At 39.5% G+C, this 23291-nt stretch overlaps 1 protein-coding gene across 9 annotated transcripts in view; it reads left to right on the top strand.

Moving 5' to 3' along the window:
* Window positions 1–23291, top strand: part of EBF1 (EBF transcription factor 1) — a 279371-nt gene that overhangs the window by 216288 nt on the left and 39792 nt on the right. The window lies entirely within an intron of this gene.

Raw genomic sequence — 23291 nt, 5'->3', positions numbered from 1 at the left:
AGGACATTGCAGGTGCTGTCAATGTTAAACCACTCTCAGCAGTGATAAGAATGGTATGGGAAATAAGTCAAGTAGCAGCCTAACTTTTTAAAATGAATGTGTGTCATTGATTCCTTGGAAGGTATGTGTGCTACAAGAATTAATGGTTTGGTCCAGGTTTTTGTGTGCTTGTCCTTTTATGTGCTTGTTGTTTCACATATGGAGACGGGACTATTTCTGTAACCATTTGCCTGAACAGTGGTTCATCACAATCCAGTGCAGTTCCTTTCCCCATTCTTGATTGCCCCTGGAATTTTAAGAATAAGATATATGATAAATACTTGTGGTTATGAGGCATTCTGAATTACAGTGGGCACATATTTTGCTCCAGCTGTGAAAGTACACACAGGGACTCGAGGCAGACGAGAGACTTCTGGGCTCCAGCTGGGTAGCAAGGATCTCATTTGATTTTTCTTAACACTGAGAAAGTTGAACAAAGGTGCCTTATAAAGCTTTGTTGTCTTTTACTAATACCCTCTCCCCCAGTTGGGATTATGTACTGGGCTCCTTTAAACTGGGTCTTAAAGTGTTCACATATCGCTTTGCTGGCTGAGCAGCAGGCACTTGTGGAGGCTGTGTGCATTTATTGTGAGTATTATGATTTCAACAATGTGTGGAAAATTCATATATTGGACAATAATGCACCATATCAAGGAAGATATTTAGGGTTTGAATGTGTTGGGACAAAAGAAAAAGCAAAAGCAAAGGGTCAGATTGTCAGCTGGTGCAAGTTGCCAGTGTGTACCACATGAGAGTGTCAGCCAGAGCTCTGGGCAGTGTGACCACGAATCCTTTCCCTTCTCACTTTCTTACTCACAGTAAGTTGTGCTGTCCTGCTTGTTGTCAAGCCACCAGTGTGACTACATCTTGGGCTGGTGAAATGGCTAGTATGCATGTAGAAGAAGAAAGGGAAGAAACCCACCCCCGCTGACTTTGAAAAGACATTTCTGGGGACTTCGTTTTGTGACTTAAATGTGAAAATGGTGTGGACCTGTTTTGGTTTTGCTTTTCAGATCATCATTAATTAGCTTTTCCAGTAAAAAGGAGAGCAACAGTTTAGCCTGTCTGCCCAGAAGCAGATGGCTGAATGTGGAAATAAGGTGTCCCAGTAGGGAGAGCGTTTCCATATATGCCTTTCAGGTTAGTGTTTAAAACACGTTATATTTTATTCAATAAATGAAAGTTATGTAATACTAAACAGCAATGCTAAAATCAAAGGTGATCTAGTCCACGGACAATTCTCTTACTTAGGCAGCTTTTATGGAGTTACTGTAGATACAGAAAAGCTATTGTGACTGAAATCCTATCTCACACAATTTGCATTTTCCTTTTAAAGGCAGCCTGAACTTAAATGTGGCTTTTTAATAAAGACTAAATGAAACTAAAATAAAAACAATTAATGCATCCTGACCTTCAGAAGTGCCTTCCAGCCCTTTAAACAAAATGCAGGTTCAGTACACGCCTGCCGATTAGTTTTAGTTAATTGAAAATTATAGGATTGACCCAAGAGGAAAATTTTGTTTGCACTCCAATCACTTTTACAAATTAAGGAAAATTACCACAATTTTGTTTAGCTAAGGTTTCACACTGAGTTCACGAAATTAGCTCAGCCATCCCAACAAAGTCAGCACTTTGTTAGTGAGCACTAGAAAAAAACTAATAGTCTATGGTGTGTACAAACGAAGCATAGAAAAAGCTATGATGCTTTAGAGAACTAGGCCAAGTGTTTTTAATTAGGATTATTGGTTCATTGTAAGTTTTGAAGAACAATCAAACTAGCAGATTAGCTGTTTCTTTTAAAGCTAGAATTTCTTGCCATTCATTTTTCCCATGAGAACTTGTTTTAACTCCCACATAGCACTATTTTTTTTTCCCTATTTTTTTTTTTTTAACAAGCCTGCAGGAAATGGACCAATTGGAAGTTGGGATACAGTAACATTCCCCAGCATCACTCCAGCCGATGGGAGTTTTTCACAATGTTCTTCAGTGAACTCAGTGTTCTGGAACATATTACAAAACCACAGAGGCCAAATGTTTTCTCAGAGGAGTTTGGCCTCTGTTTTTGGCCGAAAACATTTCAGCATCACTTGCTGCTTATTTACCCTGCTATTAAGAACAAGAAAAGGGTAGAGGAGAAAAAGGGGAAAGAAAAAAAAAGAGAGAGTGTGTGTGAGAGAGAGAGAAAAAGACCTGGGGTTTGTGGGCGGTGCAGGAGTTGATCAAGCGTAGTTTCCTTTCTGGTGAGAATGTCCCTGCTCGTTAATGGTCCCATTTTGTGGTCAGGTCTCATTTAGAAGAAATTATTTTTAATCAGTGTTCAACAAAATATCCCCTCAAGCCACCTGGCTGTAAACTGTTTTTTTCTTACTGTTAAGTACTTAAGTTCTCAGAAGAAAATACCCAGTGACCCATTAATTTTAGCCTCTTTTTTTTTTTATCCCGTTTAACTGCAAATAACTTAGTAACATGATCTCTAAGTAGTCCATGTGCCATCTAGGAATCAAGGTCACATATATACAGAGAAATCCTGGCTTTTGTAAGTATTTTTGAAAGAAATAAACCAGTGTCAACCCTGTGCTTACAAGAAAATGTAAGGTTTTAGTTTTCCATCTGCAAAGCAAGCCGTTAGCATGAGCTTAAAGAGCAATTATTTCTTGGGTTTTAAGCTTTGACATTCCCGAGAGAACATTTAGATATACAGTCGTCCGAACACATCTTGCATGTGTGTTAATTTTGGAATAATATTAAAAGTTCAGATTACATACAGAAATACTCAAACATGCTTGTCAGTAGTTCCCTGTGCATCTATAAGTCTCTTATGGTACTGAAGAGCAGTAAGTGAATTAAGCTTCATGTTACAACTTAGGTGGTGTCGTGGTTTAAACCCAGTCAGGCAACTTGTGTGACAGTATCTGGCAGAGAAGGAAGAAATGAGGCTTCAAAGTCCTGTTTATTCTAAATCCTAAGACCTGATCTAGTTGTAAGACCAGCAAGGAGAAAGCAATTTAAAGTGGTAGGTATCACTACCATTATTTTAGAACTGGAGAAACTGAGATAAAGGAAGGAGCCATTAGGGATACAAATCCATAGGTAGTTTCCCAAGGTGACTGGTTGAGTTAAATAAGGGATGAGATCTGGCAAGAAACTGTGGTACTTGGACAAGTCTTTGAGATTTTTTTTTTTGTTTGTTTGTTTTTGGTTGTTTTTTTTTAATTTTTGAGAAATGGATGCATCATGGACAGCATGACTTTCACAGATGGATTTTGCTGTAGTACTCTACTGCAAGATTTGAGTGGGACTGCATGAATGTAAGTGAAGGGAGATTTTATCTCCCTGCATATTGGAAAGGACATATGGAAGGTCCATAAAAATGCATTATGCTGTGTCTTCTGCCACCTGCTCAGTTTAAGGTTTTATGCTTTTGTTCCCAAACTAGAGCAGAGGACTACATAGGGGCCAAAAGTATATAGCTTTGTCACTAACGTTATGTATACCACATAGGTTTAATTCAGATTCTTGGTGGAACACTACCCCAAATACTGTTCCTTTTTTATATATTTTTTTCTTTCTTTTTTTTTTTAAAAACGGTTGCATGGTTCGATACAAGTTAGAATTTAGGGACTATTTTCATTTGCATTGGTCTTACAGGGGGCTGGGGGCTAAACTGTGTCAGTGGCAAGTGACACAATCCCTTCCCCAGTTCATTTGGGGTTTGTTATAAGCTATGGGCTATAGTATGTCTCTAAAAGTGCTACTAACAGGAACGAGTGGACGTAGGGTCAGCATAGACACATGGGGCTTGCTGTGCAGTGTGAATAACCCAGACACTGAGCGCTGAGCCTCCAGGATAATTGTGATGAAGGCCAAGTAGGTCAGAGTGGAGCACTGCTGAGATTGACCAGTGTTTGCATTACGCTTTTGAGCCGTTGTGTGTGGGGTAATGTAGAAATGCTAGCATTAGGAAGATCAGGATATTCGCAGAACTGCTGGGAGACTGCCTCTTTCTCTGAAATGTCATAGACTTCTTAGAGAACTTTTCACTCCCCCAGTTGTAGAAGAAGAAATAGCCTCATGTGGAAAAATCCCTGCTCCATCCTCATTTCACCTTTAATTTACTTCTGAAAACATTTGAGCCTATGTACAAACAGCAAGACCCTTACAGATCACAGATTTAATATTTTCAAAAGCCTCAGTTTTATGTGGCTTAATTTTTAGCTTTTTGTCTTTTTTTTTTTTTTAATTTGCAGAAGGACAGGGATTGTTGTCTTCTGAGAATCATTCTCTCTTCATTTCTGAAGTCAAATACCTCCAAGAATAAGAGACCAAAAACTACCCACCACCATTTAAAGTTTTAGTCCATGGCCAGGTTAAAGTGATGTACAGATATCTGCCCAGCATTGGAACTGCTTAAAAGGTGAACTCTGGTCTCTAAAATTTCCAGCCTGGTAAACTTCAGTGATTCCTTTGCTAGGAAAATTTTCTGCTTTCAAGAAGGCACCAATAACTATGCAAAGTTCAAAAGATACATATTCAATGAAGCAATCAGTTTTCAGAATGGAGAGTTCTGGAGTTTGTAGACTTTAAAAAGTAGGAAAAAAAAAAAAAGGTGGGGGGGGGAGAAAAAAGAAGTGGTGATAAGAGACAGACTGGCTGTCAAGAAGTTCCTGTAGCCCCACTGGAGCCTTTCTTGATCCCTGTGGGCTAGAGTTTGACCCTTGCACCACCTAACCTTGGCCATAGCTGTGTGTTAGTTCCTGAGAAATGTTAAAATCTAGTGGCAGTTATTCTCAACATCAGTAATACACAACCCCATTAGTTTTGCAATGCCTCATTCATGTGTGTTTATTATTAAATCATGAGCACTTAAATAGCTGATTAGTATAAATGAGGAGAGAGGCCACTGCCAACAGGACAGTAAAAATAAAATAAAAAAGCCAGCATCTCTGATCCTGTCTTGGGTTCTATCCTGATGTATTTATAAAATTCTTCACCCTCAAAGATACGACAATCATTAATCTGACATGAAATATAGAGCACATCACTTCTGCAGACAAGTGACCAGCTACGAGACCTGGTAGCTAGCAAATGAATGTCATTTGTTTTTAACAGCAGTTTTTATCTGCCTTTCACTAGTAAATATTAATAGCAGTGGTAGAATAAAAAGTATCAGAGATCTTGAAGTTAAATAGTCACAGAGTGCTATGGAAGAATAGAACAAAATCCCTCAAAGAAATGTATAAAGTTTAAAGTAAGAGCTGGTGTCTGTTCTTAAAAGTAGGAGAGCCTGGCACTGCAGGTTACCCTGTGCTTTGGATGCTCAATATAAAGTCTGTTCCTGATCTCAAAGATACTCCACAGAGGAGAGATGGTAAATCCTAACTATGGCACTGTCAAGTAAGGAAGAATGAAAATAAACCCTTTGTAAATGTAGACTTTCACTGGTAAATTTAATTAATTTCTCTGGTAACAATCAAAGAACTCCTCATAACAGCTATCAAAAAATATCCTAATGTGGAGTTCTCACTGGGTTCCCCCTTCATCTCACTGTACTGAGTATTCATTCCCAACTACATCATGTCATGAGGACACTGGAGGCATCAGGTGGAGTGTGGAGCTCAGAGATGGACCTGTATTTGGGGTGGTGCATTGGGCTGAAGAGGTTAAGCTGTTCTGCTACCACAGGAGTTTGCCATAGTCACTAAAGAACTGGGTCCTCATGGCACCACTGCTGGCTGGGTCCAAGATGCTTGCAGGTAAAATACAAGTGGGAAAAAAAGGGAGGGATTGGTGCAGTCTCTCCTTCCAGCACGTACGTCAGTGACTGGGTTGTAACCTGCCCTTGAAAAGAAAATATGTCCTTAGGAAATCTCTATTTGAGTTTAAGCTTGAACCTGGCCCTTTCTGAGTTCCAGTCCATTAGCGTAGTTGCTCTCCTGAGTCAGTAGTTGCAATTGTTTTGGCACAATCTTTTCTAGGTGAGATAACTTCAGTTTTTATTATTTGGTGGTGGGCTTGGGAGTTAAAGTTCTTACAAAAGTGCTTGTTTTGAAGTTTCTTAGGATGTGCCTAGTAAAGTGCAGAGAGTCACCAGGCTCAAATATTGAGAATATTGGGGTTGTTGGTTTGGTATGCAGAAAATCAGGAAAAGAAGCTGAGAGGTATCCTAATTTGTTGCAGGGAGAAGAGTGTTACCAGCCAGTGAGGAGGCAATGGAGGTAGACTGGAAAATCCCTTTTGTATGCTAATAGGAACAGAAAACCCTCATATCTTTGGTATTTCTTGAATGCTGGCAGCACCACACTGCAAAAAACACTGCAAAAAACAATCACTTAAAGTGTGCAGTGTACCTGTAGGACAGCTGCAAAATGAAAGCAATTACAGCAACCATCAGAATAAAACTGGCTGTGAAGGAAGCATATTATTTTGCATATTTTATGTATACACTTTTCAAGAAATATGACCTTTATTTTCTAGTTAGAGGGAAGTGCAATCAGAGTCTACACAGCAAAGGGTAGCTGGATCATTAAAAAGAATATTTTCTCTGATATTAGAAGTCTAAATGGGCACTAGTCCCTATTCACAACTTGCCTGTTTCTGTCTGCCCTGAGTTAATAAGTGATAAGGCCAAAAGAGAAATAAATCACTGAAGTCGCTGTCCAAAGAAAACATATTGACTACAGCCAGGCAAATAACAGCCCATAACCAATGGTCTCATTCATCATTCATGTAATAGGGATATAAAGTATTCTCTACCTATGAAACCATAGAGTAGGAAAAAGCCTGATAAGCCCCCAATCTAAGCTATGTGATTTGATTATTAAAGGACATGAACTGTTTGTCACATACCTTTAATCTTTAAGACGTGTTGCCATTTCTAAACTATAAATTTGTGGTAAAGGATTAGAAAGCTATTAACAATGAAGGTATAAACTAGACTTTATAAGGATTCCTGCAATTGTCATGCAACCCTGTAGACCCTTGGAACCTTAACCTATTGAATATAATATAACATAGTTATCTGACCTTCAAAGCCAATAAACCATTTTTTGCTTTTCAAGTTAGACTTACTCCATGATAAATTAACCCTCTGGGTTCACAAAATAAGCCTTGTAAATTCTTTTCTTTATCCCCACCCCAAAACCTTTAAATTTTCATGCCTTTGCTTCAAAACTCTCTTATTCCAGACTGAAATTGTCAATCTTTTTTTATTCTCCTTTTAGCTCATGTCAGTTGATAAGATATTATTCCCTCTTTTAAAAAAATGGCCAATAAAATAGAGAGCTGAGGTGAATTTCTAAAAAGCCTGGACTGCATTCTATTTCTACAGGAGGCTTCACTGTCTTGTTTCTTGAAGTGTGGGTATTCAGATTAACCAAATGCCACAGAAATGGACAGTTTATAGTAGCAGCAGCAGCTGTACTGCTTACCTTAATGCATTTTGATCCTGTGCCCTGAAAAGAGGCACAAAGCATTATCTTTTTGCTGGTCCAGAAAGCAGACTCCTTGGCTACTTGTTGCCACTGAAATACTTCATAGACAGTTAGCTGGGAATTCTGGCTGCCCTGCAGGTATATATGTACCTAACTCACCCTTTCTGTGCTTCTCATGGGATGCAGCAGGTTTTGATTTCTGCCTGGGACTGTGGACAGGATTTAGTGCGTGTTGTTGAAAAATGGCCAAGCTGTGGGCTAGGCTGTCAGAGGTGCCCATGTGCACAGCACGCTGGTGCTGGCAATGAAGTCAGAACATGAATTTAGTGCATGGCCCCCTGAGGCACACTCTTGCACAGCACTACCTGCAAAATAGCCTCCTTAAGATGTGCTTAATCCTTTGAGGTGCTTGTTAGTGAGGGTTCATTTTGCTTAGGCATTTTGTTACACAAGTGAAGGCTGTATGGCTGGCTCAGACCAGCAATGTGCTGTGCAGCCATCATTCCCCAGAGGCAGGACTTGGGCAGCATCCTTGCTTTGTGCTTGTGCTAGCATCCCTACACAGCCCATAATGCTTATCTAGCCTGGTTAAATCTTGCTGACAGCAATGACTACAGAGTAGGCGTGCCCCAGTATAGCCCATGTCTACAGATTCAGGCTTTTTTGTTAATATATAGATAAAAGGAAAATCTTGTACTTGCAGCCTTTCATCTCAGTGGATGCAAGAGCAATTTATTGCATGGGGTGTGAAGTTCTTTGTACTTTTCTGCTATCTTTCAAGAACTCACACAGGCTCTTCTGCTTAGTTATGAAGATATCAAATGCATAAATGATGTGGTCTGCCGTGGTGTCTGGTTAGAGATGCTGGAATCAGTTTAGTTCCAATATGACTAAGCTCAACCCTGAGAGCTTTTCAGGCTTGTCCAAAATGCTGCATAGTTGCCTCCTGGTGCAGGTTGCAGTGTCCATTGTTACTTTATTTAAAAAGTCAGTTTGAGTATTTCCATGTGTAAGAGATTGCAGTGTGCAGTGCAGACATGCTCTTGGAGGCTGGAGAGACTCTGTATTGCTGGCACCATAGGAGCCAACAGAGAGAAAGACAAGCAACTCGGAAAGGAAGGGAATTGTAACCATGGTGTTTTAAATGATCTGGGACATTTGGCAGTAGTCCACATTTATTTCATGATAATGGCTGACTAATATCTCAGAGAAAGTAGAATTTCCTTGGAGATTCCATCTGCTCGAAAGTTGTAACAACCTGAACAAACTTTGCTAGGGCCTCCTGGCAGATCTCTATCATCACCCAGTTGCTGATGCTGCTAAGAAAGAACATTGTGGCATTAGTACTACTGCAATTCTTTTAACATTTGCCAACTTCCCCCACCCCCAAAAAAAATATCTGAAGCTTAGTAAAAAAATCTCAAGCCCAATTGTTTGAGGTTTGCTCATAACCTTCATTGAAAGGTGTTTTGCCATTGGATCTTGCCATTGGTCTATTGTGAACTCTGTAGCTCATTACAGACGTACAACACTCCTGAACTCTGCCAAGTCAAGCATACGCAGATCTGTTATTCCACAAGGTAGAAGCTATTTAATATACTAGTACACAAGCATGTTAGCATGATGTAAATTAGACTGTGGCTTTGCAGCGTATCAGCTATTCTGCATGAACTTCTTTCAAACCCATGCTGAACAGAGACTACCAAGTATCAGATAGCTCATGGGACTTTACACTTGGGGAGATAAATGTGAACAATCCATTCAGTATCACAATAAAGAGTCTGGGTTTGGACAGCTACCTTTGGAGACCTACAGTCTTGCATACTTTACCTTAAGGTATTTGCTTGGCCCTACCCAATGTTATTTAATCTTTCAGCATCTTCTTTAGTTTCCCTTCTCTCTCTTCCCTCCCAGATGTGATTTTTTTCCTGTTTTTTCTGTTGGCATAAATTGTGGTTAACCTTTTTGCATGAAGAGTTGTGGACCTGAACTGCTCTTGCATAGCACCAGGTGTCAGCATTGGTGGTTAACAAGAGGAAACCCCATTCCTAGCAGATAGAGGGTTAATAAAAAAAGCAAAACTAAACAAAACCCAAAAAGAACCAACCAAAAAACACAGAGAGAAAACCCCCACACAATCAACTAAGAATGGTATTTTTTTTAATCCCCATAGGACAAAAAACGCACATAGAAATTAAGATGTTGTAACAGACATCTAGCAAAGAAATGCATGCTTTGTTAAAACAGAAAGTGGCACCAAATTCTCGCTTTTAAATTTCTGAAAATTCCAGGGCAAAACCTATGAATTGTGAAACTTGCTGTCACTTTTTAGTACTGCAGCATCTTCTAGGGTGGGCATTATCCCTTTTCAACATGACAAGGTCTTTTTTTAAGCTTGTCTGCATAAGGAATAGAAATCTAGTAAGCCCTAGTGACCTTCACTTTGGAGGTCTGGGGCATGGTACCCTGTTGACTGTCTCAGGCATCATCTTAGAAGTGGGTAAATCACCATCATGAAACTATTCTCTCTGTTCCCTGTCTACAGGTGGGCTCTGAGCAAGTGCTCAAATCTAGATAAGAAGTATTACACTCTGAGTGACCTCACACGCTAGGTGCGAAGCAGGAAAGTTAACTATTGCCCCAAGTACTACTATCCCATGATAGTTTCTGAAATACATGTGCTTATTGTGTCTCTTTTTGTTTCATTTTTTGTTTATTTGTGTTTGGTGGTTTGTTTGGCTTTTTCTCATAAGCTATATCCTACTGCTACCTTTCGCTGGGCTACTTTCCTTAGAAGACTCATCAAATAAAAATACACAGTTTGTATGCTCAGGCAGTTCTAGCAGCAAGCTTGTGTTTGTAAAAATGAAAGGCAAGGTTTTACTGCCAGAAGTAACCATGAATTCATGATGAAAGGTTGCTTCTGCAAGAGAAATATTTTTTCCAAATGTAGATCTCTGACTAGTTTCACTACTCCAAAAAGGATTCTCCTCAAAGTTGACATGCATGTTGTGCACAGCTACTAGAAATAGTCACTATGTTGTCGTTCCTAAAAATAAGTCTTCAAGTGGCCATCATACTGAAAAGCAATATTTTCCCTATAGGCTTCTAATTTTGAGGTACTTTTAGTTTCCTTAAATCTTACATTGAAACGTGCATGTCATTTATTTAAAAGGAAGAGAGTGAAACATGCCTCACTTATTTGCCTTGGATTGTGTTTTCCCTGGGTGTTTCTGTCAGGTCAGGCTCTGTTGTTGATAGGAGGGGGTCTCAGGGCAGTGCGCTGTCTGGCAGGTCAGGGACAGTAACAAGAATCTATTCTAGGTATCTTTTGTTCTTGAGTTAAGATTTTAGTTCAACTTTCTCAAAGACCAGTCTGCACATCGTGTCTTCACCAAAACTGTTCATCCTTGCATTGCTTGCAAGTTCTGTTAGAAAGACAAATGAGCCTTCTTTAAATTGGGGCCTAAGGGAATGGATTGAAATGACCCCCCTCCCCTCTCCAATTTCCCCCATTAGACTTTTTTTCACAGATGTTCATGCTGATTAGAGCTGGGAAACAAGGGAATTTCTGTGGACCATGAATATTCATTTGTTTTTTGGCAATGAATTTCCTTCAGTTTCTCTGTGGTGTTTTCTCCTGGTGAATGTTTGAACGAGTGAGTTAGCTGAGACAGTGCATTTTAAGAAAAATTCAGTGTCCTATGGAAAGTTGACTTTCCGTGGTGTATGTGTCTCTGAACAAAAGGATGTAAAGCTGTTGGTCAGTAAGAAACATGACTTGAAACCAGCAAACGCACAGGTGAGGAGATGCCTTCTGCAAACATATGCTGTAAGTGGAGAATTTAAACCAAAAATCTGTAGCACTCCACTCTAATGATCTATCTATAAGGATAAGGTTAATTAGACAAACTCTTTGATAAATACTTTCAGCTAACAAGTTAATTGGAGAAAAATATCTCTGTGGACAGTTACTGAGAAGGAACGGTTTGTTATGAATTACTTTCCCTACTGTAGTACAGAGGCCCAGATTTGAAGAAGCTGCTGGACATGCTCTTTGGGGAGTCTGTGATGCTATCCTTAATGAGACCAAATGGATATGAGCGGAAATCTATACAATTCAGAGCAGAAAATCTCATGGATTTTATTTTTTTCCCTTCAGAATTTTTCAAGTGTTAGAAAATGTTGAATGGAGATGGCTGTACCTCCTACTTTTCAATCTTGTAATTCTGCAGTAAATGTGAGGATAGAAATTGTAGCTGATGTGAAGGGAATAGCCATGATCCTTCACTGCAGTCCATGAGCAGCCAGGCCAGGTAGACTGCATGCAGGAATTTTGCAGGATTCCTCTGACTTCAGTGGGAATCTACAATTACATTTTCAAATGACAACATTGCAGTCCTTGGGATCACCCAAAATTGTCATTTTCTGTGTAGCACCTTAATACTTACCCAGCGTGTTCTGTGGAATAATGTACACAATTTTACAATAACTATGTAATTAACTCACTTTGCTACTCCCCTCTCCAGGGAAACTCATGCTTCTATTAATGCTATTAGGAAGGTCCTATGCATAGAACAAAGAAAGTGGTGCAGCAGATGAGTTAACATGATTTGATTTGCAGATGCTTTAAACACTTAGCAGGAGACAGCTATGGAAGCTAATTAAATCACTCTAAGGTGCACAGGATTATCTGCTTTGCGAGAAACAATTCCAGTGAATTATGGTCGCCCTTTAGCTGAGGGGAAGTAGAAAGCATATTTGTTTGGAATTAAATTTCCCACGCAAAGTGCCCATCAGACCTCTCTTTCCCCATACGTCTAAAATAGTCTTATTTTGTAGCCCATATGTTCTAGGAACGTGAATTTTGATTTTGTAAGAAAGTGGCGCTGCTTTCAACTTTCTTACGTAAAAATTTTCCTACTTAGCTATTGATTATGATCTGCCTTTAAGCAGTGTCTTGTGTAAAAAATTGTGTTGGTACATTCACTACCTCTCAGATACTGCGTCTTATTTAGTGTACCGGAATTCCCAGTTTAAAGTAATCACAAAATTTATGGAGAAACGGATAAAAAAGGTTGTAAAATATCGATTTGGGGAAAATAATAACACAACTCATCTATAATAAGAAGAAAAATGAAGCAATAATTCAGGTGTATTGAACGGCTTGCTGCTGGAAGTATTGATCCGGTGCTTTACTGTGCAACATCGCACCTAACATTGCAATGGAGGAACAGCACTGCATTCCCCTGCTCGTTATTTCCCAGACACTATTGCCTTGTTACACAGGTCCCACAGAGCCTGGATTGCCAGCAGGGAAGGAGAGGAGCCCCCAAAATAACCACAAACCTGTAATATGTTAAGGTCACAATATCCCGCTGTAACAACATGCAAACACTGTGCTCCCATGCTCCTTTAGGACAATCCTGTAGTTTGGCCTTGATTGAGTTTTTTGCTCTTGCTCTCTTTGCTGTATCACATGTATTGCCTGTATTCTGTATAAATGGTACCTCTGTGCTGCCTCTTTCGATAGCAAGTAATCCAAAATGGTTTAATTGAGGAAACATGCTTCCCTTAAATATTGACTTTCAGGAGACACATATAAAAATGCCTAAGCTTATTGCAGTGTTTCCTTACTGTGGCAATAAGCAAACATTGAAGAAAGGACAGCAAAGGTCAGTGGAATTTTCAAGTAAACGCCCCGACATTTCCACAGCATTAAACTCCATCATGCAACATTGCATTTCTGTTTATCCGCTGACATCTGCAGAGGTATCACACTTGATTGTTTGGCATAAATAATTTAGCAGTGAGAATTTTATAATGTGCACAGATAAGATTTACCTATGCAAAAATAATAATTAAGAATTAAGAAACTGTGCCAGGTAAAAAATAGTGAGCTCCTGTAACAATGCAACGTTTTAGCAATTGTGAAGACAAACATGCATCCAGTGCTATGAGGAAGATGCTTTATATGTGCCTGCAAACTTACTGTATCCCCTGTGATCCTTATCTAGAAATATGAGCCAGACCAGATGAGCAAGTTCTGAACAGATCGGGTCTCCTGCAAATTTCAGCTAATATTGATCTGCAGGGTTTGCACTGGATCCTCAGCATTGTTGGGCTTGAAAGGTTTTCACCCTTTAATCCATACAGGAGAGGGGGGAGAGTGAAGCAGACACTTCCCATCAAGTAATGGGGGAAAGGGAGGAAAAATGGAAGGAGGAAAATAATCTATGGCTGATGCAGCGGCCAAAGAAAATTGTTTTCTGTAAGCTGCAAGAGCCTGCAGTAAGGCTCTTGAGCCATCAGTACTGAAGGGAGCACAGGTTGCGATGGTCATAGCATCTCACCATGTACTACTTTCCCAGCATGAGTTCTCCATCCATTGGTGTTTGTTTTCCTGGGCAAGGAGGGCTGAGGAGTGTGCAGTGGCTGCAGCCCTGGGAGGTTTAAGATTCCTTCCATTTGCATACTTGCAGCTCTACGCTGGCTCAGGAAGCAGAAAACGTGCAATTGTTTTTGTAACCTAAATAACATTTCTAGTTTAGAAACCCTAGGGGAAAAATCATTGTCAAGCTGGCAGGTTGGGATGGCATGATGATAAATGACTGAGGTGTGTGTTCTGACTCTGCAGGGACATGTGGGGTGAAGAAAACCCTCTTCTCTTGAACTCTTTGCATCTACAGTCAGGAAGGGACAATTGCAATCTGAAGACACACTCTTGCCTCTGGAAAGGACCATGACTTTCTTTTCACTGAAAGAATTATTTTCTTGTAGGTTAAGGTGTTTGTGGCATAACATCTTTTCAAGGCATTGGCAATGCTTGTGATTTTTTTTTTCTGCCTTTGGTGATTGCAGTCATAGGAGAAGCAAAAAGTTGTGTTATAAAACACAGGAAACGACTATGGTGTGGGTTGTCAATAGGGCAGTTAAGCATTTTCTGTGTTTTTTTTAGAAAGCAGTTTGAGACATACAATGTTATTGGCCAATGAAAATTTTCTTGCAAAAAATTTCCTAGGGATTTGTGTAATAAAATCTAAAGCTGAATGAAATTCATCACAGATACTTTCTCAAATTTGTGCAGTAATTTGCTAATAACTTTTGTCCCTCTAGATTTCACAAATTTGGTAATTTGAGATTTTATGAAGGGTTGGTGGTTGTTTTTTTTTCAAAAGCATTACTTACAGTGCCAGGTTTTTTTCTTAGGGAAATTGATTTTTTCACATAAGCTCTCATAATGAATATTTCTTTTGTATTAAAATTTGTTAAAAATGTCCATTTGGTTATTTACTGCTTTTCAGAAACTCTGCACATGTAAAACTGATAAAGGCTCTGTACTTACATATATTACTAGTCAGTTTTCACTATCGTTTTCATTTAAAATAGTGTAAATCAACTGGAATCCTTTAAGTTTCAAAACCATCATTACTTAGAAGCAGCTAAACAACTTGGTGAAGGTCAAGGAAACTCTTTATGTTACTTGAGTTCTCTATTGAATTAGGAATCTAATAACATTTTCAAAGTTTCATGAGATTATTTTAAGAATTGCATTACCTATAGTCCTTACAGTAAGCCTTGACAGCCTTGCTACAAGTGTTTAGTGGACTTTCCATCTTGCATTATGATCTCCACCATCCCATTTCACAGCCATACTTGACCGATAGTCGTGGTTGGACTTGGGTCATCTCTCCCTGCCTCCTGAGCTAAGCCTACTCACTTCTCTGCTGGCAGCACTGGCAGGATCCCCTCTTAATGTTTGCTTTATGCTGGTTGTAGCTACACCAGGGCATTTTCCATCTCCTCTAAAACCTCTGTTGGACCATTGTTGCTGAAGGAAAGCTGGGTAGCCTTTAATATGATTTAGGATCCTAATATGTATATTGCAATTACAGGTATGGGTACAGTAGGTAAAGCCACACACTGATTCAAGTCCCACATACCTCTTGGGCAAAATAAATACTGGCTCTGTCTTCTGTTGGTTTTCATTTCTATACTTGTTTTGTTAGTTCCATGTAAGTATTTATCCAAGCCTTTTTAATATGGTCTGAATAGAGCTGTTTTGCAAGTTACTTTGACAATTGCTGGTACCTTTTGAGAGAGCGAGATGGTTACGTACACAGCATTTTCGCATTAGTCTTCCTGTTGACGCGTGTATGCAGCTTGATTTCTGTTAAGTTTTAGTCTGGTAAAACAGAGAGGAGAAAGGCTAGAGGAATTATATTACCTTGTTGAATTGCTCAGAGCATATTTAGATAAAGAATTACTTGGTGCTTTTCATAGTACATTATGCAGTTGCTTTTTTTTTCCCCAGTCATCTTTTTTGCATTTTGTACTTCGTTATTTTGATGATGCTGAAAGAAAAAGAGACAAACTCCTCTTTGTAATTCACTCCAAAGAAAGTACCATCTCTTTCTATTTTCTTGTTAAAACCAAATTGTGTGCAATTTGTAGGAAATTGAAACCACATTTTTCACTTAACTTTCCAAAATTAAAATTTATGAGGAAAAAGGAGCAATAAAGCAGTTACAATCTGGTCATCTATAATTATCTCTGTGGTTGGAGTAGTTCCACATTTAAAGGAAGTGACACCAAAAGTTTATCAAGCTTGTGTCACTACCAAAAATTTCACTTCTCTTTTATTGTTTCAGACCACAAGAACTGCTTAAAAAAGTATTATGCACTTGGAAATTATCTTGGTGCAAAAGGAATTGGGTGATCTATAAAAACAAAGCTTTTCTCTGAAAAACACAGAACAATATTTATCTTCCTTGTTCATTCATTTTAGAATATCAGTGTTAAAATAAATTTAACAAATTGTGCTCTTTAGGCTGATTTGATGGAATTAGTTGTGGAAAAGCTTAATTTTCCTCTAGATCTATTTCAATGTATATGTTTCACATTATTCATTTTCTTTTGCTGTTGTGTTTCCCCTCCACTGCGTTGCTTGCTCTCCAAGAACAATGGAAATGACAGTCCAGCGCCAGAGCTCTTGACTGCTCCACCTCTAGAATGTTAGTGGCACTTGCTTTAGTTTTCTCATTTTGCCTTTTTTGCCTCTGAATTAAAATCAAGCCAAATGATGGATGCCCATTACAATCAATTGTTTCAGACAAGCCACCAAAAGTATTGTAGGATTCATTTACATTTAATCAAATTACATTTTATTTGCAATTCAGGGAAATGAGAACTCTGCAGTAAATCAAATATTTCCTCTCCAAGGGCCCCATTCAGCAGAAAATATCCACAGTCTTCCAAGCTGGTGCCTCAATGTATGTAGCAAATCTTCCAGCGGGAGGAGAGCTTGTGCCAACAAACCCTCTCTTGCAGTGGCTTTTCAACATTTTTCAGGGTTATGGACACCTAAATATTTTCCAGCACAAATGCAGACCCTTGAATAAGGAATTGTGCAGTGCCTTTAAACCCACTGACAATAGGCTTACATTTCTCTTAGTTTTCCTTACATGGACCACCAGGTTGCAGGACTTCTGGGGTCCTGGAAGTCAGTGCATCACAGACTGGAAAATACTGATCTTGCCTTTGTAGGTCCTGTTATTTTAATGGGAAATTAATGACAGTCACTAAATGTCTTTTTTTTTGCATGTCTCCAAAAGGTTTCATAATGGCTGGGAAAAAGTTAAAAGTGCAAATACATAAAAAGTCTTCAAATGGAATAAATTCTACTGGAAGGCAATAACACAGTGTTGAGCAGATATTAATTTTTACTGATTAGTGCCTTAAGGAGAAGTTAGAAAACTTTATCTGCTTTGGAATGGGAGGTAGTCTTTAACTCACAGCTCCTTTCCTGTGCAGTTTCTACGGAAAAATTGTGCCCAACGAGTGACTCTTCCATCCTTGCCCATCACAGCACAGAGTAAGAAATTTTGAATCTTGCAGCTTGTGATTGTTTACATACTTAGTCAGCTAAAACTTGAATGATAGCAGGACCTCAGTATCGCCTGATGCTACTAGTGACCACCTACCAGACACTGCAAACTGCAGATCCACAGTACCAGTGAGAAGCAGCAGAACTTTCAGTCTCAGATTTCCTGTGTGATTTTGACTCTGTTAGTTACAGTCAGAATTTTTATTATATTTAGAGTCCTGAAAGTTCATTTAGGTGCCTGCTGGGATTCTTAAATACACATAGATGCCTAAATTTTATGGCTTTGTGGCTGTTTGTTCCCCAGCTCTAAAATAGACGTTTAATGCAGGACTATTATAAATCACAGGAAATATATAATGCCAAATAATGTGGAAAGAGCTCTGATGCTAAGGCAAAAAATCACTTCATAGATACCTGACAGAGAAGGTTACTTCACTGTTGCTATTGGCAAAACATCTTAATTGCTGGGGAAATATCCTGAAACTTAAGGACCCCACAGCCATAATCTGATTGAAACGCAGAGATTTTATTGCTTAAAAAAATTCTGACCAAATCATGTAATGTGTTCTTTAATCCAGTGGGATTGAAGAGCCTAACCAGTAATAAATAATGATTTGCATGCTTAGCAGTTACATGTAATAACAATCAATCCTGAGTACTTTTTCAAGAGTACTCGAAACTGAATTCTGCCATCTGATACTTACACCAGACTTTGGGACTTTAGTGAGCCAGTGTCCATCACACATGATTAACCGAAGTAACATTAATGCTGTCTGTAGAATATTGTGGTATTTCACAGTGTAACACACTTTAAAACGGATTTGGATTAGTCCCATTTCTCCATTTACAATAATGTACTTTCTGAATGTTTGAATGTTGGGAAGAAAAAAAATAAAAAGTGTGGAGTTTTTTTCTAGCTTTGTTCTAGGTGCCCAGGGGATGATGCATTTACTTTCCTTTTATATGTGTTTCAGTACATGGTTTATTTGATAGTTGTGATAAACTACTGAAATAGTTTTTGAAGGGGGCTCTGTCTGTCATGCTGCTGGTGTGGGCAAATTGCAGAAAGGGAATGAAGGGTCTAGGTCATCTGGAGTAGAGCAGGAGAATACTGTGGGAATTGTTTATGTCTTTTGCTCATTCACTTTTGTGTTGTTCAACAAGAAAGTTTGGAAGAAAAAAGTGACATTACATTTCCCTTTGCTATTTGGATAAAGCACCTAACAGTTTTCAGGTCCTAGACTTAAATAACATTGCTGTTTCTTTCCCAGCTTTGGCTGTGATGAGCTAGAATTCATTTCCTCCAGCAGTAATCTTCACTTGTTACAAGCTGGAGGAAGAATTGTCCCCTGTACACACAGATATACAGCATATGCAAAATTATGCTAGGAGATGCAGTTAACACATTTTCAGCTGCACATCTAGTTATACACACCTACATACACAGAACGTTTTTATATGGCTTCATTTAGGAGGAGATTGTTAGGCCTTTGTTAAGTAAAGATGTAAAAATTGCACGTTTTTAAAGTCAATCAATTATGCAAGCACATTAGAGTTTAATAAGGCACAGTACCTTGTCAGTGTCCATATTTTACTCAATCAGCTACCACTTAAATTTATTTTGAATCATTACCTTTGCCACTGCATCTGTATCATCCACTCAGTTAGAGAAGAGACCACACAATGTAAAAATCAATGCCAGTGAAGTGAGTAAACTCCACTGGTGGGAATCTCGAGTCTCAAGAGGCATCTGAGCTGTGCTCTGTACCCCCCTGGCTGTCCCCAGGCTCTGCAACTGTAGGTACTGCCAGCCCAGCCTTCCAAAAGGGATGCCAGCACCAACACAGTCTTTTCAGTGCAAACCCAAAGTGATTTTCTTCTGAAGCCAAAGATATTGGCCATTTTTGTAATTTCTTCCCTGCACAGAGCCAGTTTCTGGTAGCCTTTGGGCCTGCTTTCAACAGCAGCTAACTGCCAAAATACAAGTAGGTCCTCTTTTAAGTGTGCAATGCAGTCAGATAGTGCAAGAGGCTGCTCCTTCCCATCTCTGTCCCTGTGTCCTCCTCGGTGAGCTGAAGTGTCCTGACAGCAAGTGGTTAGATACCAAGATGATAGTCTTGGCATGCACGGGGATCCTGGGGGAGGAAAAACCCCTTCACTCTAGAGCTGCATATACACAGCACAAGAGAGCAGAAAGCAGAGATGCCCCAGGCCAGTGTGGCGGAGCTGGCTTGGAGCGGGAGCAGTAGCAGCATCATCAGTGCATTGCTCTGCACAGACTAATTAACTCTGGCAGCCAGGTGCTTAATACTTCGTGCACTCGGGACCTTAGTGAGTTTGTCTGTTTAAGTGCATTCTTGCATACTGCTGATGGACCCAGAAGTATATTTATATGTATTGCTTACTGCCTGGAAAGCTACAAATCAGTTACTGATAAGTACGCCACTTTGAGAGAGATTAATGTTAAAATCCTCCTTTTAGACCAGCAACTTGCAAATTGCTAAATTAGATTTAACCATTTGAATGCTCTTTTTTCATGTCACACTTGCAACATCTTTGTTTTTATCTACTGATGACACTGTTTGTTGTTGGTATTGAACTTTGAGGCATATTAATATGATACACTTGTATTTTAGTGGTAGTTATTTATAATGACAACAGTTCTCATGAAATCTACTAGAAACAAATTTGTACAGCATAATGTAATCCATTACAGTGGGGTTTGGGTTTTGGTTTGAATTGGGTGGAAGGAAGGTATTTGTTTTATGCAAGAGAAAATGGGCAATACCGTGCTACTTTGAAGGTATTTTATTGATGAATTCAGAGCTGGGATCTGAATTTTCCTAAAGGCTGCCAATGAGACCTAGAAAATTAGGAAATAAACAAGTACAAATGCATGATTATAAACCTGTATGATAGATTCTGGTTATTCATGGTAAATTTATACCTTCTCTTCTATTTTTCTGATAATCTTGCAGTCTTTAATCTGTTTTTTATACCTCTGCCTTGAATTAGGGAAACTATAATATTTCTGGTTTAAGAAAAATTAATCCGATACCACTTTAAATGTGTTTTTTTTTTTTTTAACCTGTTAAAAGGAAAATGTCTAATTTTGGTGAACCGTATTTGACTTCAGAAAAGTTTTAGCTACCTCAGAATAGAGTTAGTGAGTTGGCAGGCAGGCATGGATGAGTGCAGGGATGTGGTTACTGCTTTGGGGTGTCACCGACCATCAGAGATGTTTTGCTGCATATCCCAAACTCAGCAGTGACCACCAAAAAACCCAAAGGTTGGTTCACTCCTGCTGTAAATGAAACATTGGAAGTGTTTCATAACCCGAGAGTGTCAGTCTGACTCCTCACTTCCTCACCTTTTACAGTTTCTTCTTGCAGCATCAGCTTTGTAGGCTGACAGTAGCTCCTGGGATATTTTAATTTCCATACTCATCTTGCTGGTTTACCAAGTATATTCTAGATGGTAAATTGTGATGGTGGGAGAGAGACAAGATGCAAAGGGAATGATATAGGCAATTCTTTTTACTTGCTCCTCTCTTATGCCTGCGAGACTCCAGATTCCAGATTAGCGATCTCTCTGTAGGCGTGTTTGGAGGCTACTTAACTCCAGTTTGGGGGCAGAGCTGCAGTATTTGTTGATTTCTCTGTAATTGACTTGCAAGGTGATCTAGCGCCAGCAATTTAGTAAAGGCCTGTTCGGCCCCAGAGCACTCATTTTGTCGTGAGCATAAGCCCTTGGCAGTGCTTGCTCATCGCCTCCAGCACCTCCTCTCCTCTGCTGAGCCTCAGATCCCCCCCAAGCGCAGTGGTGGGAGGAGACCTGCCGGCAGAGCTGCTGTGCAAATGGGGCACTAATGGTTTGCGAATCTGAAGATGGTTAACTGATCTGTGCATTCAATTAAGATGAGTTTCTCAGTTAACAGGCACCCTGGGAAGAAATGAGTTACTTTCATTTCTGGGATTATGAGCACTTAATGAAGAAGTCATATCAGAATTCTGCCTGTGTTGCAGGAGATAACCCTAAAATGCAGCACAGATTTTCACCTTACACGTCTAGCAAAAAAACTTGCCTGGTGAGAGGGAGAAATCGATGCCTGTATGAATTTTCTTGCAGACAGGCTCACAGGGCTGAATGTAAAGTGGCATTGCGTGCAAAGTTGGATTTTACTTTAGACTTTTCTTGAGGTCTATCACTTTGCTTATGACTTACCTATTTGAAATTATAATTCAAAATGTAATTTAAATAATATTTACCATATTCTTTCTGTAAGGCTTACAATGTGAGTAGAACATCGGAGAAAGATGGATGTATCTGACTAGAGGTGGAGGCTTGGTTATCTCATGCATATATGCAAAGTATAAAGTGAGTGCCAACCAGTAAAGCTTCAGCCAGTATTATTATAGTTTCATAAAAATTGCTGGAATGATTCTGCTTTATACTAGTTAAGGATCTTGGACAAAGTGAATTTAAGATGAGTTTATGCTGGGCTTAAATGACTAATAAGCGCATTCAGGAGAAACAAAGAAAACATAAATATTTCACACCAGTTTTGCACCGACACTGCTGACAAATGGAAAGGATTTTCGTGGGGATGATACTTTCTTTGTGGGACTTTGTATTGCAACTTCAGAAGCAACAGGAGGTATCACTGTTTCTCATTAACTGTTACAGCTAAGCTGAGCCAGCAGCTGACTGTGTCTTAGTGACCAGTCACCTGGAGAAGCACAGCCACTTACTTTCTCCAAAAGGGGCTGAAGTTTCTTACCCCTGTCTTATGCTTGCAGAGATTGACGGACTATCTATAATTGTAAGCAAAAGTGATGAATTATATACCAGGGAAAAGACAAAAAGCAGGAAGGACTGCTTTCATCTGAAGACATTGACCATTTGAACTATGTTTGGCATGTAAAACTGCTTACATGGGTGAGCTAGTGGGGCATGGCATGTTCAGAATAACGTGCTATGGGCTGAACCCACTGCTGCCAGAGCAAATCACCTATGTTGAAGGAAATTCTCAACTAAACATGCTGTTCTCACTTGCAGTCCAAGTTACTCATTAAGGAGCTGGGCTGGCTTTTTGTCAGTGGTGCAGAAATACCTGTAATAAGGGGGGAGTTCTGGCAGTGCTTGGGGTCCATGGAAAATAGGGTCCCAGTCCTGAGAAAGGCTGCCGGAAGAGGGGAGCAGGCTGGGAAACCCTGGCAAAGATGAGTCTCTTCCAAAAGTGGATTTGGTAGGTTTAGGTGCTGCAGTGAGTACAAGATGTGCAAGCAGGTGAGGACCTCATGCATGCTCCATTTATGTGCATAGGAAGGAGGTGCCGAAAGGGGTCTGTGACTGCAGTGAATCAGTCACCCCTCCTTCACTGCAGACTGGCAGCTGAACCTTTGTGGGGACATGAGTGTTAGTCTACTTGGGCTGAAGAGGAAAATGAAGTCACATTCCTTGTTTGATTGGTGAGATATTTTCTTGGGTATAATCAATGCAGTAAAGAATAACTTGGAAGTTTTCTTTGCCCCTTCTGGCAGGAATAAATAAAGATATTTGGTTTTCAGTACTGTATTGGTCAGGATCATCACAGCCACTTCAGAGGGAGGGCAAACCAAATTAGAATTATTGTTATGGGCCTACTGTACCTTGGCCATTGGTAGATGGGTCATGCCATACTACTCCTCGCTTGTTTACTGACCTCCTCAGCAACCCATGTTGGTTAATGAATTAGTTTCAGTTAAACTACTTTCACATATGGATAATTTTCTTTTTACCATCACCCAGTACCCCATTTCATTAAATCAAGCATGTAGTCAGTTACCTTCCTGCCAAAAAAAGAAAAAAAGAAAAGTCATTGATGTGGTTTTCCCATCATTTATAAATTACCTTGGAAAGCAACAGAGATGGTCCTTAGTTTGCTCCTGAGGTAT

The sequence above is a fragment of the Pezoporus occidentalis genome, unplaced genomic scaffold (assembly GCF_034315485.1).
Source record: "Pezoporus occidentalis ecotype Australia unplaced genomic scaffold, CSIRO_AGI_Poc_V1 ctg124, whole genome shotgun sequence".
Classification (NCBI taxonomy): Eukaryota; Metazoa; Chordata; class Aves; order Psittaciformes; family Psittacidae; genus Pezoporus; species Pezoporus occidentalis.
The sequence above is the reverse complement of the archived record's forward strand: the minus strand, read 5'-3'. Positions and strand labels throughout refer to the sequence as shown.